Genomic DNA, 12571 nt, shown 5'->3' with positions numbered 1-12571 from the left:
ACAAGTGATGGAATTGATAACAGAGCTTCTTGTGAAGGGCACAAGGATCTAATAGATGTATATGATGTTAGCAAATTAATTAGAGAAAAGAACCTGAATGATTTATACAGTTTTAAAGTATGGACAGAATTTTACATTGCACATGCTATTTAATCGGTAACCAGTGCAGTTCCGCCAGAATCGACCTCATATAATACCTGGACCTTGCCAAGATCCTTGCTGTCATATTCTAAAAGAGCTGCATCTGTTTCTTTACAGACTGTAATGACCCTGAAACACAGTAGTAATCATGGCATTTATTAACATGGCAAAGTCTGGCTAATCTATCTGTGGTCATCTCCCTCAGTCCCTGACACTACAGTTCCTTTGCATCTATCCCAAGATTCCGTCTCTGTTTTGGTTCCTATAACTTTCACTGGAAGTCTAATCCGGATGTTCACCACCATGTCTGAGAACAATGATTTTCCCACATTCCTTTTGAGCTTCTCTCTCTTCAGCTTCTTATGATGCCACCTTATCGTTGAGCGTCTCATTCTGTGCAAAATACTACCTTTTGATTCCTCATTATAACCTGCTAGTGATTTGAATGTTCGTATCATACCTCTGATTTTTCTTCTTTATTCTAGATTATATATATATGCGCATCCCGGGGCTTGCGCATATATATACTCCTGGGGCTTGCACGCGCCGCTGAGCCTATGCATAGGCTTGGCGTCCCGGGGCTTGCGCGTGCCGCCAAGCCTATGCAAATATATATACATATATATCTATGTATATATGTATATATTTCACTCATGAAATCTCTCTGTGTATGAATGCCAGTAGAGACTATACACCTTTTTGATAGCCATCTTTTGAACTGCCTTCACCTTATCAAAGTACTTTGTAGATATGGTCTCCAGAATTAGACACAGTACTCTGGATGGGGTTTTATCAGAGATCTATATAGAGAGAATACTACTTCCCTTTTCCTTCTAGTAGTACCTTATGGATCCCTCCCTTCCTACTAGTGGATTTACGCTTTCAAATATACTATTAGTTTGCCCAATGGTTTTGACAAATTGCCTGGCTACCTTTTGGTTATGTCACACCAATCTCTTTCCTATTTGATTACTGCTAGTTCGTTCTCTCCAAAATATTTGGCTCTTAGATTTCTACCCTCACCAATGCATAATTTAACTTTTTTTTTTTTTTTAAATAACAGTGCAGTCACCAAACTGTTGACCATTCCTCCAGTTTTGTTTTTTTTAATCATCCTTTATTTTATCTAACCACCCTGGCTTGCTACATTGTTACAGATTATTATCTTAAAACAGGCAGACTTCCCTTTCTAGCCTTTCCACAATGTCATTTATATAGACACTGAAGAAAACTGTGCCTAACTCTAATCTTTGCAGTACTGATCCTCATAGTGACTTTCCCTTCACCACTTTCCTGACTAACCACTACTTTCTGAGTTCTGATGCTTAACCAAATTTTCATCCAGTTTATAATTTCTTCTATGTGGAACAGTGTGAAAAAGTATTATAATATAAATATGACATACAGTATCTATGTCATCCTCTAACATATCACTCAGCTATCTTGGTCATCTTATCAAAGAATTCACCTGTAAACCAGTGAATTCAAGGAACCACTACTTTTGCCTTCTTCTGATATCAGAAGAACAGGTCCATAGTTTTTCACTGCCCCTTCTCCATTCCCTTGAAATCTCTCTTCTGTCATGATAAGCTGTTCAGAGCAGTGAGCAACTTCAGTATTGTGGAATGAACTGTATGAGAGACCAAAGGATATCACATACACTGCATGAATATAGTGCAGAGATCTAGTATCAGTATTGTTCCAATTGAAGAGAATATCTATGAAGGCAATTTTCAAAGATATTTATCCAGGCAACTAACTAAATCCTTGGGGCTGAAAACTGCTAGCTCCTCAATAGCTAATTCTAGCCATGGGGAAAAAGGGGGTATTCCTGTGGGTAGGAGGAGATTGGGGGAAGGAAAATATGTACAGGGATTTTATTTTCAAATCTCTGGGGTACATTTTAAAAAACAGTGCGCGCGTACTTTTGTTCACGCACCAGGCGCAAACAGAAGTACGCTGGATTTTATAAGATATGTGTGTAGCCGCACGTATCTTATAAAATCTGGGGTCAGCGCGCACAAGGGGGTGCACATTTGTGCACCTTGTGCGCGCCGAGCCCTGCGCGCGGTGCCCACTCCCTTCAAGGCCGCTCCGAAATCGGAGCAGCCTTGGAGGGAACTTTCCTTCCACCCCCTGCACCTTCCCCTCCCTAATCCCCCCCCCCCTTACCGCGCGCCATCTCCCGACCCGGGGGCTGTTCCGGAGACCTCGGCCGTGCCCTGATAATGCCCCTGGGCCGGCACCATGCCCCCTGACACGCCCCCCGGAATGCCCCGAACGTCACACCGTCCACCCGACATGCCCCCGACACGCCCCCCCTAGCGAAGCCCCGGGACTTATGCGCGTCCCAGGGCTTGCGCGCACCACCAAGCCTATGCAAAATAGGCTTGGCGCGCGCAGGGGCGTTTGAAAAGGGTTACGTGCGTACCTTATGCGTGTAACCCTTTTAAAATCTACTCCTCTGTGTGTACCTTCCTCTGTGAATCCTGACTACATTTTGTACCTGTGAACCTGGCAGATTTGAATTAGCTGGAAGATCTGCAGGTACAAAAGCACCAGTACATCTTCAAGCTAATCACCCTGCTCAAAATTTACCCCTACATGGTCTGAAATATTCATGAAAAACAACTCTTTGTAGTTTTTACACTGACTAAATAAAAAGTCCCCTGCAACAAACTGTCTAGTAATATGATAATAGCCTATTTATCACAATGTGTGCTATCTTAGCACTTCACATAGGTATTACCTAGGTTGAGAGAACATTGTACAAACCTCATCTTTGTGTGAGTTGTCTCACTCCGAAGGACACCAAATCTTCACAAGAGTGTACTGTTCTGTTTGTACGTCTCACTCTGCATGTCAAATTGGCCCCTAACACCTACACTACTAGCTAAACCTCACCTCAAGTTACTAGGTGGGCCTCCTATAGTAACATGCGGTAAATAGCTGCTTACTATGGTGCCACCCCCAGAGGCTCTCTCTCTCTCTCGCTCTCTCCCCCCCAGCCTAAAAATGCAATTTGTGCATTAAATTTCTTTGCAAAGCCAGCCCACTTTTCCAAAAATCCCGCCCCCAACTCCCCCCGTTTTAAAAATTAGCATTGTACCATGTGTAATTGTGCTTTTCGCATGTGTTAAGGCCATAACGTGAGTTGGAAAATAACCCCCATGGACAAGTTCCTGGAGGAAAAGTCTAAAAAACATTATTAGTCAGGTAGACTAAAGAAATATATTGCTGTTCCTGGGAGTGAGAACATGTACTTCATGGGACCTGCCGGATACTTGTGACCCTGCTGGCCACTGTTTGAGACAAGATGCTGGAGTTGATGGACCTTTGTCTAACCCAATGTGGCATTTCTTATGGCTTCTTCCAGGGATTCAGAATTGTAGAGGAGCAAACTCTCATTAGCTTTGCTCCACTCAGTGAGATACTCAGTTTTCATAAAATATTCTCCCTTGGATCCCCCTCCAGTATATTCAGGCAGCAGAATAAAAAGTGTTAAACAGATTTAATAATAAAACTTTCGGTATGAAGTGGCTTACAGTAATGGACTGAGAAGCAGGTTTCAAATCCTACTGCCCCACTGGTAATCCTTGTGACATCAAGCACGTCACTTTTGGCCCTATTCACATTTGTGCATTAGTAGTCAATGTGTGAAAATGCACATTATTTACTAAAGTGCCCGTTATTTCCAATAGAGCCCATGAACACTAATGCAACTTTATGAGGAGGGCTGCTAATCCCCTGTGGCTTCAGGTACCCATTAGTTTATAAACTCTTTGGGGAAGAGAGTTAGCGTACCTGAATTCTAACAATGCTGGAAGCCTTCTTGAGGTGCATTTAGGTAGACAGGATAAAAATCCAAATATTATTACAATGTGAGTGCAGAGGCTATGCCTTTCTCTTAAAATTAGTGTTTAGATGCCATTCCTAATTGTACTTACTGGTTTTACTATTCATGCACTGGGTATTAAAATATCATTAATAATGGTGGTTTTAATGGAAATTTCTGAAGGAAATTAATAGGAGGAAAGCAGAGGTGTATATGCTAAATAAGCAATGTAAATTTAAGCTATATTGGAATTGCCAAACGACAGGAGGAAACAGAGGAAAAACTAGAGGTGAAGAAAAGAAGCTAGAGAGGGCATGTTTCAAAAGCCATTTATGCAGATAATTCCTGATTTAGCCATCTATGCAGCTAAACATTCATGCATTGTTCCACAGTGTGTGCACTTTTACTCGTGTAGTAAAAAGGCAATATAGGAAGGTAGGGGATGTTTAGGTTAATAAAGGAAAATAACACAAATAAAGGTGAATTTTCAAAATGTTACATACGTAAAACTTAGCATATATGCGCGTTAAGCCTGTACTTGCATACTCCATATTTTATAAAAGTCGAAAATACGCATGTATTTTCAATTTCAAGTGCACGTACACAAGAAAGGGGTATTCCAGGATGAGGTCAATATCGACACATGCAAGTTGCTATTTTAAAAGACACTTGCATACATTTTGCAGCTTACTCGCGTATTTTTACATCTGCTAATTATCTGGCATAAGTGATCATAAATGTGTTTATTGTGCAGTATTGACTGGGTGGGAGGCCTGAGTGAACTGGAGGGGGAGTTCATGCTGAAAAACCAGGAAGGTCTCCATGACCTGGAGAAGGATTGGGTGAACTAATGGGAAAACTGGTTAATTTCATTTAGATGTGCATATTTTAAAACTGGCCGACTTATACATGTAAACCAGGATTTAAGTGAGTAAGCCCTATCTTACTTTTGCAAGTAAAATATACCTGTGCATATTCTTAAAATAGTTAAGAAAAGTATGTGCATTTAGGTGGTAATTTTCAAAGGAGTTACGCACATAAATGTAACATATTATTACAGCAATTTTCAAAAGCCTTTTATAAGGGTAAAGTGCACTTAACGTGGGTAAGTGCACTTTAATTGAATTGTCAATACCCATTGAATTGTGGGTATTGACAATTCAATGGCATATATTGTAGCAATTTTCAAAAGCCCACTTACTCGAGTAAGGTGCATTTACATGTTTAAAACCCAATTTTAAGAATGTAAATGCTTTTTAAAATCAGGCCTAAGATGTATTGATATAGTAGTTTCAATTCACATAGAGGTAGATCTTAAATAAGTACGCGCGCGCGAACAAAAGCACGCCGGATTTTATAAGATATGCGCATAGCCGCACGTATCTTATAAAATCCGGGGTCGGCGTGCGCAAGGCTGCGCAAAATCGACAGCCTGCATGCGCCAAGCCGTGCAGCCTGCCTTCGTTCCCTCCGAGGCCGCTCCGATTTCAGAGCGGCCTCGGAGGGAACTTTCCTTCCGCATCCCCCCACCTTCCCCTCCCTTCCCCTATCTACCCCACCCCCCCAGCCCTACCTAAATCCCCCCCCACCTTTGTTGTGCAAGTTACGCCTGCTTGAAGCAGGCGTAACTTGTGCGCGCCGCCTCGGCATCCCCCGGCACAGGCCGCAGTGCCGGGGGACACGGGACCACCCACCCGGCCCGCCCCCGAACCATCGCCACGCCCCCGGACCCGTCCTGGACCGCCCCCTGACCCCGGACATGCCCCCAGACACACCCCTCCCGCCCCTTTTACGAAGCCCCGGGACTTACATGTGTCCCGGGGCTTTGCGCGCGCCGGCGGCCTATGCAAAATAGGCGCGCCAGCATGCGAGTGCCCTGCACGCGTAAATCCGGCAGGATTTACGCACGCAGGGCTTTTAAAATCTAGCCCTTAATGATTTCACGCATAATCCTACATTCGCACATATATTGCAGGGTAGAGATACATTTATTTTATAAAACACATATATTTCATATGCATGGGTTATAAAAGATTATGGTAACACTAAGCATGGCCATATTCATGAGCATATGCCGCCATGTGCAGTTGTTTGAAAGTTATTCTCCCAGGACTGCATTTCAAATCTGAGTTATTTTTCCATGGAAAAAGTTCCCACAGAAAACGCACATGCAAATATCTGTAGGTATTCTTCCCCAGGTCAATTTTCCAAGGGAAAGTATGCTCACACTTTTCCTTTAAGAATTGGTTCAAAGTTCATGTTTCAAAATTTCCTGCAGGCCTTGTGTCCATGCAGGCAGGTTGAAAATTGCCCCCTATAATAGCAAAAAAACAAAATTTAAAAATTTTGGAAAAAGTCAAACTGGTATTGATCATAACCATTGATGACATTAACAATCAATTTTCAAACCATTAGAAAATATTGTTTGAGAGAAGTGAAATATAACAAATTGCTGCAAATTTATTAAGAGGCCCTTAGTTCATTGAATCACAGATTCGCACTTTTAATTCTTAAACAGTTTTTATTGCTATACTAACATGTAGATTTGTTAACCACTTCAGGCATTCTTCTTCTGAGATGAAGGAGGTGGTGGAAAACATGTAAATAATAAATAAATACCTATTCAAAATATCTTAAACTGGATCTTAAAGCAGCACTTCAAACCAACTGTATTAAAACCTTAGTCAAGATGGATATCTGGTGACTAAATAAGTTTGTAAATCTTTTGGTTTGTTTTGGAGAGGAATTGTTCTGATGTAATTATATCACTGTTCTGTTGTAAAATTTTTCCACACAATATGCCTCCTCTTGGAACTCAATTGAAAGTAAGAAAATAAGACTTTGTCTAACTCTAGCATTCCTGCTCAACAAGTTTTATATAATCTACATACATTAATTATTTTATTCTTTATTTATTAATTTTTATATACCAACATTCGATCTGAGATATCACATCGGTTTACATTCAGGTACTTTTTACATCAGTGAAAGTGAACTGTAATATGTCAAATTAGTCCCAACCTGTGTAGAAGGATATTTTATAGCATTATATACCCTTAGGTAAAATAACACTAAAATGAATATTACTCCCATGGAATTACAAGATGGTGTATGCTAAGAATGCTTGGTTCTTCTGTATTAATGCAGTATGTCCTTCCTCTGTCCCTACTTTCTGGAAAGCCCTACAGTACTGCAAATGCTCCCTGACAGGCCCCAGTGAAGGGTCAGAAAGCATGCAGGAGCATGGCACCTGAAAGACAATTACATCATTTTAAAAAAGATAAAGCTCCTCCTAACAGAAGTGCTATCAATCAATCATGTCACAAAGCAGCATCTCAACACAATTTTTGTTCTCATTATACTGTTTGCTAAAGGGACCCGGGTTCAAGAACTAGTTCTAGGAATGTGCATTCATTCAAAACAAATGTGTTTTTCAGATCAAAAAAGCTTTTGTGCATGCAACTACAAAACTATGCACACAAACTTCGAAACGGGAAAAAAAAACTGAACAGAATGAAGAAAATCAAAAGAAAACAAAATCAAAAGAAATGAGAATCCTCACCGAAACAAACCAAAATAAATCAAAATAAAAGTCTTTCAATTGCATATCCCTAACTGGCACCTGATTTATGATCTTTTAACTGTGTTACTGAGCTCCACACTTCATAGGCTGGCTTTCTGAGCCCACAGAAATCCATAATATATCGGGCTTGGTAGTATGTCCGTCAGTGCTCGCGCATGTTCTGCAGCTCGCCGATAGATGGTGCTATAATATATCGGGCTTGGTAGTGTGTCCGTCAGTGCTCGCCCGCCAATAGATGGCACAGGCGGCTCCCTGGCCGCCTTGGAGGCTCAAACACGCCAGAGGTACGAAAGACAGCGGCCATCGCGGGACAGACAGAATATAGCAGAGGAGACCCTGGCATGCCGCGATCAGAGCGCGTCCCGCGGCACACGCTCCGTTCGCGGCGAGGATGAAGGCCCGTTGTGCCGTTCGCGGCAAAAAGGGAAGGCCCCTGTATGCTGCAATCGGCACGCCCGGGCCTTCATCTTCGCCATCCGGGCGTAGAACAGGTAGAGTTGCTGGTTTTATTATATGGAGTGCTCAAAATAAAATCCCTCATACTCTGTGGGTTTACGCATGTAAAAGCAGCATATATCACTGCAACATTCAAAAGCCCATTTACGCACATGCAAATCCTTTTGGAAATTCCCCCCACAATTTGAAAAATCCACAATGCATTTAGGTTCTCATTTACTAAAGCTTCTTTTCATTCTATTTCTTTGGGGAAAAGTTTTTTAAATCAGGTCCTTAATTTGGTACATATGGAAAGAAATAATCTGACAGACACTGGCTTTTCAAACTTTCTGCTTGTCAAGATAGCAGGTAGAACATCTGTATTGCCTATGCCAATGCGTACCAGCAGAACTCACTTTTGGGGGATTTTTAATTGGTGGAGTTCTGAACTTCCTACAGCACTGAGTTCCTTCTATTATGTATAGATAACTAAAACCGCACAGTGGTTTCCATGGCTGAAACAACTCTGTTGTTGCATCTACCAGCAACAGTAGAAGGAAGTACCAGAAGTTTGGACAAAGTATATAGGGCTTGAACTTTGAGCTTGCCAAAAAAATTCCCCTACAACCATAACCCTTATATATCAGCCATAATCTAGCAGGTCTACTCATTTCAGCTAGAAGAGGACTGACACCTATTTTTCATGCCCATTTAATATTCATTATTCTCTACTGAGATTTCCAGCTATATAACAAAGGATAATGTGATCTTAATGAGCACTTATCCACTCATCCACACTGAGACAGGGTGACCATACAAGACCATGTTAACAGGTAATAGGCTGAGCCAGTCTGGTCTTACTCGAGTTGCATGCTTGAACTTGTATTAATTCCAGTCTCCAGATCTCCTGATCCTAATGTAGGCTGAGGCTGAGGTATTGAAAAGGTAACATCCACAGACTCTGGAGAGGGAAGGAACCTTGGCTATCACGCTACGGCGACCACTATTGATTCATGTAAAGTATACTTGTACGAAACTCTGAAATAGGTGGGCCTAACATTAAACAGAGCCCACCCTTAACCGCGGCGATGGCCCCCAATGAGATGGATGGTGATGGGGGAGAGGGGGAGAGGGAGCGCCAGCATGCACTCCCTCGTGGGTGCGGGTCCCCCCCCCCCCCTTTCCCATTCTTTCTGCTGTGACGCTGTGACGCGAGGAGGAGCGACGCCGGCACGCATGAATGACGTTGCAGGCCCTTTAAAGGGCCGTGTCGCCCAGGAGGTGATCCCTTTTGGATCCCTCCCAACGGAAACCCACCCACCCTGCAATTTGAAGATAATTGAAATCAAGGAGGAGTCATGTTGTTAAGATGATAATATTAACATGCACACCTTTGTTTAACAGGTTTATGTAGACAGCATGTAGAAAAACTAGTACTTTTAAAAGCATTATGTAATGTTCGGGGACATTGTCGCAGCTTGGAGGGAGGGGCGGTGACCCGGGCCGGTTTGGGCATATGGCAAGTGGTGCCAGCGGCATCACAGGATGGCTGGGTAGCCGATTAGTGCTGGGGGAAGCGCAAAAGGTAACGGTGTGGAAGGCGCCAACGGGCAGGGCCCCCTTGCTCAAGGACAAGGCGGAGGGCCATGGATTAATGCTGCCTTGCTTGGTCCCTACGGCGGTCAGCGATGGACACATCTTACCAGCCCGGGTACCCAGGAAGGTTTTGACATGATGTGTAAATAAAAGCTGTGGCCTTATTCTACCAAAATCAGTTTCTGAGTGGTTTATATGATACAAATAAATGAATAAGTGTGATATAAGGTATGTTTAAGGTATAAGGGGGTAGTCGATGGACAAGCGAGTCAGAGTGGCGACTGCTAGTGTTAATAAGCAGTGGTTCATGTGACTTGGCCAATGACTCACTGTGACAGCCAGACTGAGTGTGGGAGGGTGAAGAAAAAGGGAAAGAAATAGAGGAAAACCCTCATTAGCCTACAAATAGAAGCTTAAAACACCTGTGAGGGCTGCAGGAGCTAAATGCCCACACTGAGCAGCATTTTTAATTTAAAATAAAATAACTGGAACAGAAAGTCCATGCTTGTGATGGAGTATTTCCTTTATATTGAGCTTTACGGTCACCTAGACTGAAACCACCTAGTGAGTTCCTATATGCCGACAAAGATGCAGGAGATTATTATCACCGCCAGTAACCTATGAAGCAAATGCTTTATGCAAAATCTTTTATGCCTAGACAATGAAGTTTAAATAAGATGGAAATATATGAGAAGTAGGGTCGCAAACGGGAAAGTAGAGATAATAAAATAAGGACCTGCCCGATCTTCCTGCCTGCTATCAGTAATGCCCAGTAGAAACAGTGTCTAGTGACTGCAGCGAGAGGCTGAAAATCCTGCAAAGGTACCAGTTACTCAACCCCTGCTGCCCACATCTATGCAAGTTTTCTTTGCTTAATCTTTTTCCTTAACTCAGCGGCATTCTCTGTCTGCCACTGAACATGAAGTACAAGAGTCGGAGATATACCTGGATTGAAAATCGTTTTTGAAAATAAAAAAACATGATTCTTTCTTGCTCTTGGGATTTCAGGTGCTACCTTAAAAAAAATGGAACAATGGGCCTGATTTATTAAGGTTTTTCTCTCATTCTGTATCTATGAAAAAAAAAAAAGTTTAGTACATCAGCCTCAAAGTCCTCAGTTAATTGTTTTACAATTGTGGTATTTTTTGGCAAGATATTTACCAGGCTAATGTACTAAGGCACAGAGCATGCCCACAGTCACAGACTTTTATTATTAATGTCAATGCCTCCTTTTCATGACATGGTGGCTCAGTTAATAAGTAGCCACAGTAATGGCATGCCTTCACCATGACGAAAACAGGAAAGCAAAAAAAAAAAAAAAGAGCAAAACTAATAATGTGCAGTAACCATGCACTGAGGTTTAAATTTAACATCTAGATCCTAATTAAAATTGTTCAGAAGGAGACTACAATCTATTCTTCAGAGAACTGGGCAAAGCCAAGTTTTAATACTCATACCTTTAAGAAATGCTATGAACAGTAATATATTTGTGTTTACATACAGGCACAATGACAGTAACTAAGTCCTCTGGCTAATTAGCAACTCTAATTAGGGTCACATAACTAATTAAAAAGAATGTGTTCAGCTCCTTATTAGCAAACAGATTAAATTTGAAACTGAGATTGGAAATTGCCCTTTTAATGATGCACTTTCCTTAAATCTAATTGCTCGGAACTGAAATTTCAAGTATGGAAATAACTGTGCAAATCTCATACTTGCTCATCCTTCCAAGACTTTACAGCATGTAAGATAGGAAAATGCATATGATGGACAGTACAACTGCAAAAATGTAAGTTCTGGAGTCAATTTCAGCTGCTAGAAAAAAATATGGGGGTCAATATTTAAAAGCTGATTGAGCAGGAAAAAGCTAAATTTGCCCTGGCATCTTTATCCAGATAATGAATGGCACATGGCCAACTAAAAGTGCCAGTGAATCTCCAGATAAATTTTGGGTGGGTAGATTTAAGATAGGTATTTGGGTGTATGGAGTTTTTCCATGCAAATTTAGCAGGGCAGCTTTGAATATTGTGCTACCTGTGTTAATTTAAAAAGACTGTCCTGGAAAGGCCCCAACCTGGCCCCTTTCTTATCCAGCTATACTTGTGCAGGTCACAATGTAAACTAGTTTTAGGCAGGTAAATCTTTGGATGTCGACCCCCTGTATGAACAACCCTTCTACTCTTTAAAGGGAGGAGGAATAACCTAGTGGTTAGAGCAGTGGACTATGAACCAGGAGACCAGGGCTCAAGTCCTGCTGTCACTTTACCCTCTATTGCCTCAGGTACAAAAACTTACATTGTAAGCCCTCTGGGGATAGAGAAATACCTACAGTACCTGAATGTAAACCAGTGTGATATCTCCAATGTGAGTATATAAAAATAATAAATAAAAGAGAAACTTTGGTTACAATCTCACATCTTGAAATTTTATCTTGTAAAACTGAGAGAAGTTTCTTAAGCTACATTATAAAATTGTTTAGAAAATAAATATCCAAGAGTTGTTACATTTTCCTACAGCACATGCAAATCCTCTGAGGCATAGGCATGCGATGTTAGCCAATATTGAACCAGATCACATCAGTCTCAGGGAATTTCAAATGTTAAACTTGCTAACAAAGCAGGACCACAAGTTATCTTTTTATTCAAAAGGAAAGCAGAAAAGGACTTCATCTCCATAAACGTGAGCAGCTAAATGCTGAAGTATTGGTTGTGTTATGCATCTGTCTCGTTCATTTGCCCACTTACTTTTAGATAGATGTGCAACTTCTATTTTTAAACAAGCACATACACAAGTAATGTTGGCTGAAGAACTCAGTTTTACGTAATCAAATGGCTATGATAAGCTTAATCAATTGTGTCAATTGTGTGAGAATCTGTTTCCCTCCCTTTTTGAAGTGTTGGTCATAGATTTTTCTGGTCTGAAGACATCAGTGCTATAATACATTGCAGGATGCACAGTGGGGGACTTTAACTCGCTGATTG

The 12571-nt window shown here is 41.5% G+C and overlaps 1 protein-coding gene across 13 annotated transcripts in view; it reads right to left on the bottom strand.

Annotated features, from left to right (window-relative positions):
* MBNL1 (muscleblind like splicing regulator 1) overlaps nt 1-12571 on the bottom strand; it is a 623451-nt gene that overhangs the window by 491306 nt on the left and 119574 nt on the right. The window lies entirely within an intron of this gene.

The sequence above is a fragment of the Rhinatrema bivittatum genome, chromosome 9, assembly GCF_901001135.1.
Source record: "Rhinatrema bivittatum chromosome 9, aRhiBiv1.1, whole genome shotgun sequence".
NCBI lineage: Eukaryota > Metazoa > Chordata > Amphibia > Gymnophiona > Rhinatrematidae > Rhinatrema > Rhinatrema bivittatum.
The sequence above is the reverse complement of the archived record's forward strand: the minus strand, read 5'-3'. Positions and strand labels throughout refer to the sequence as shown.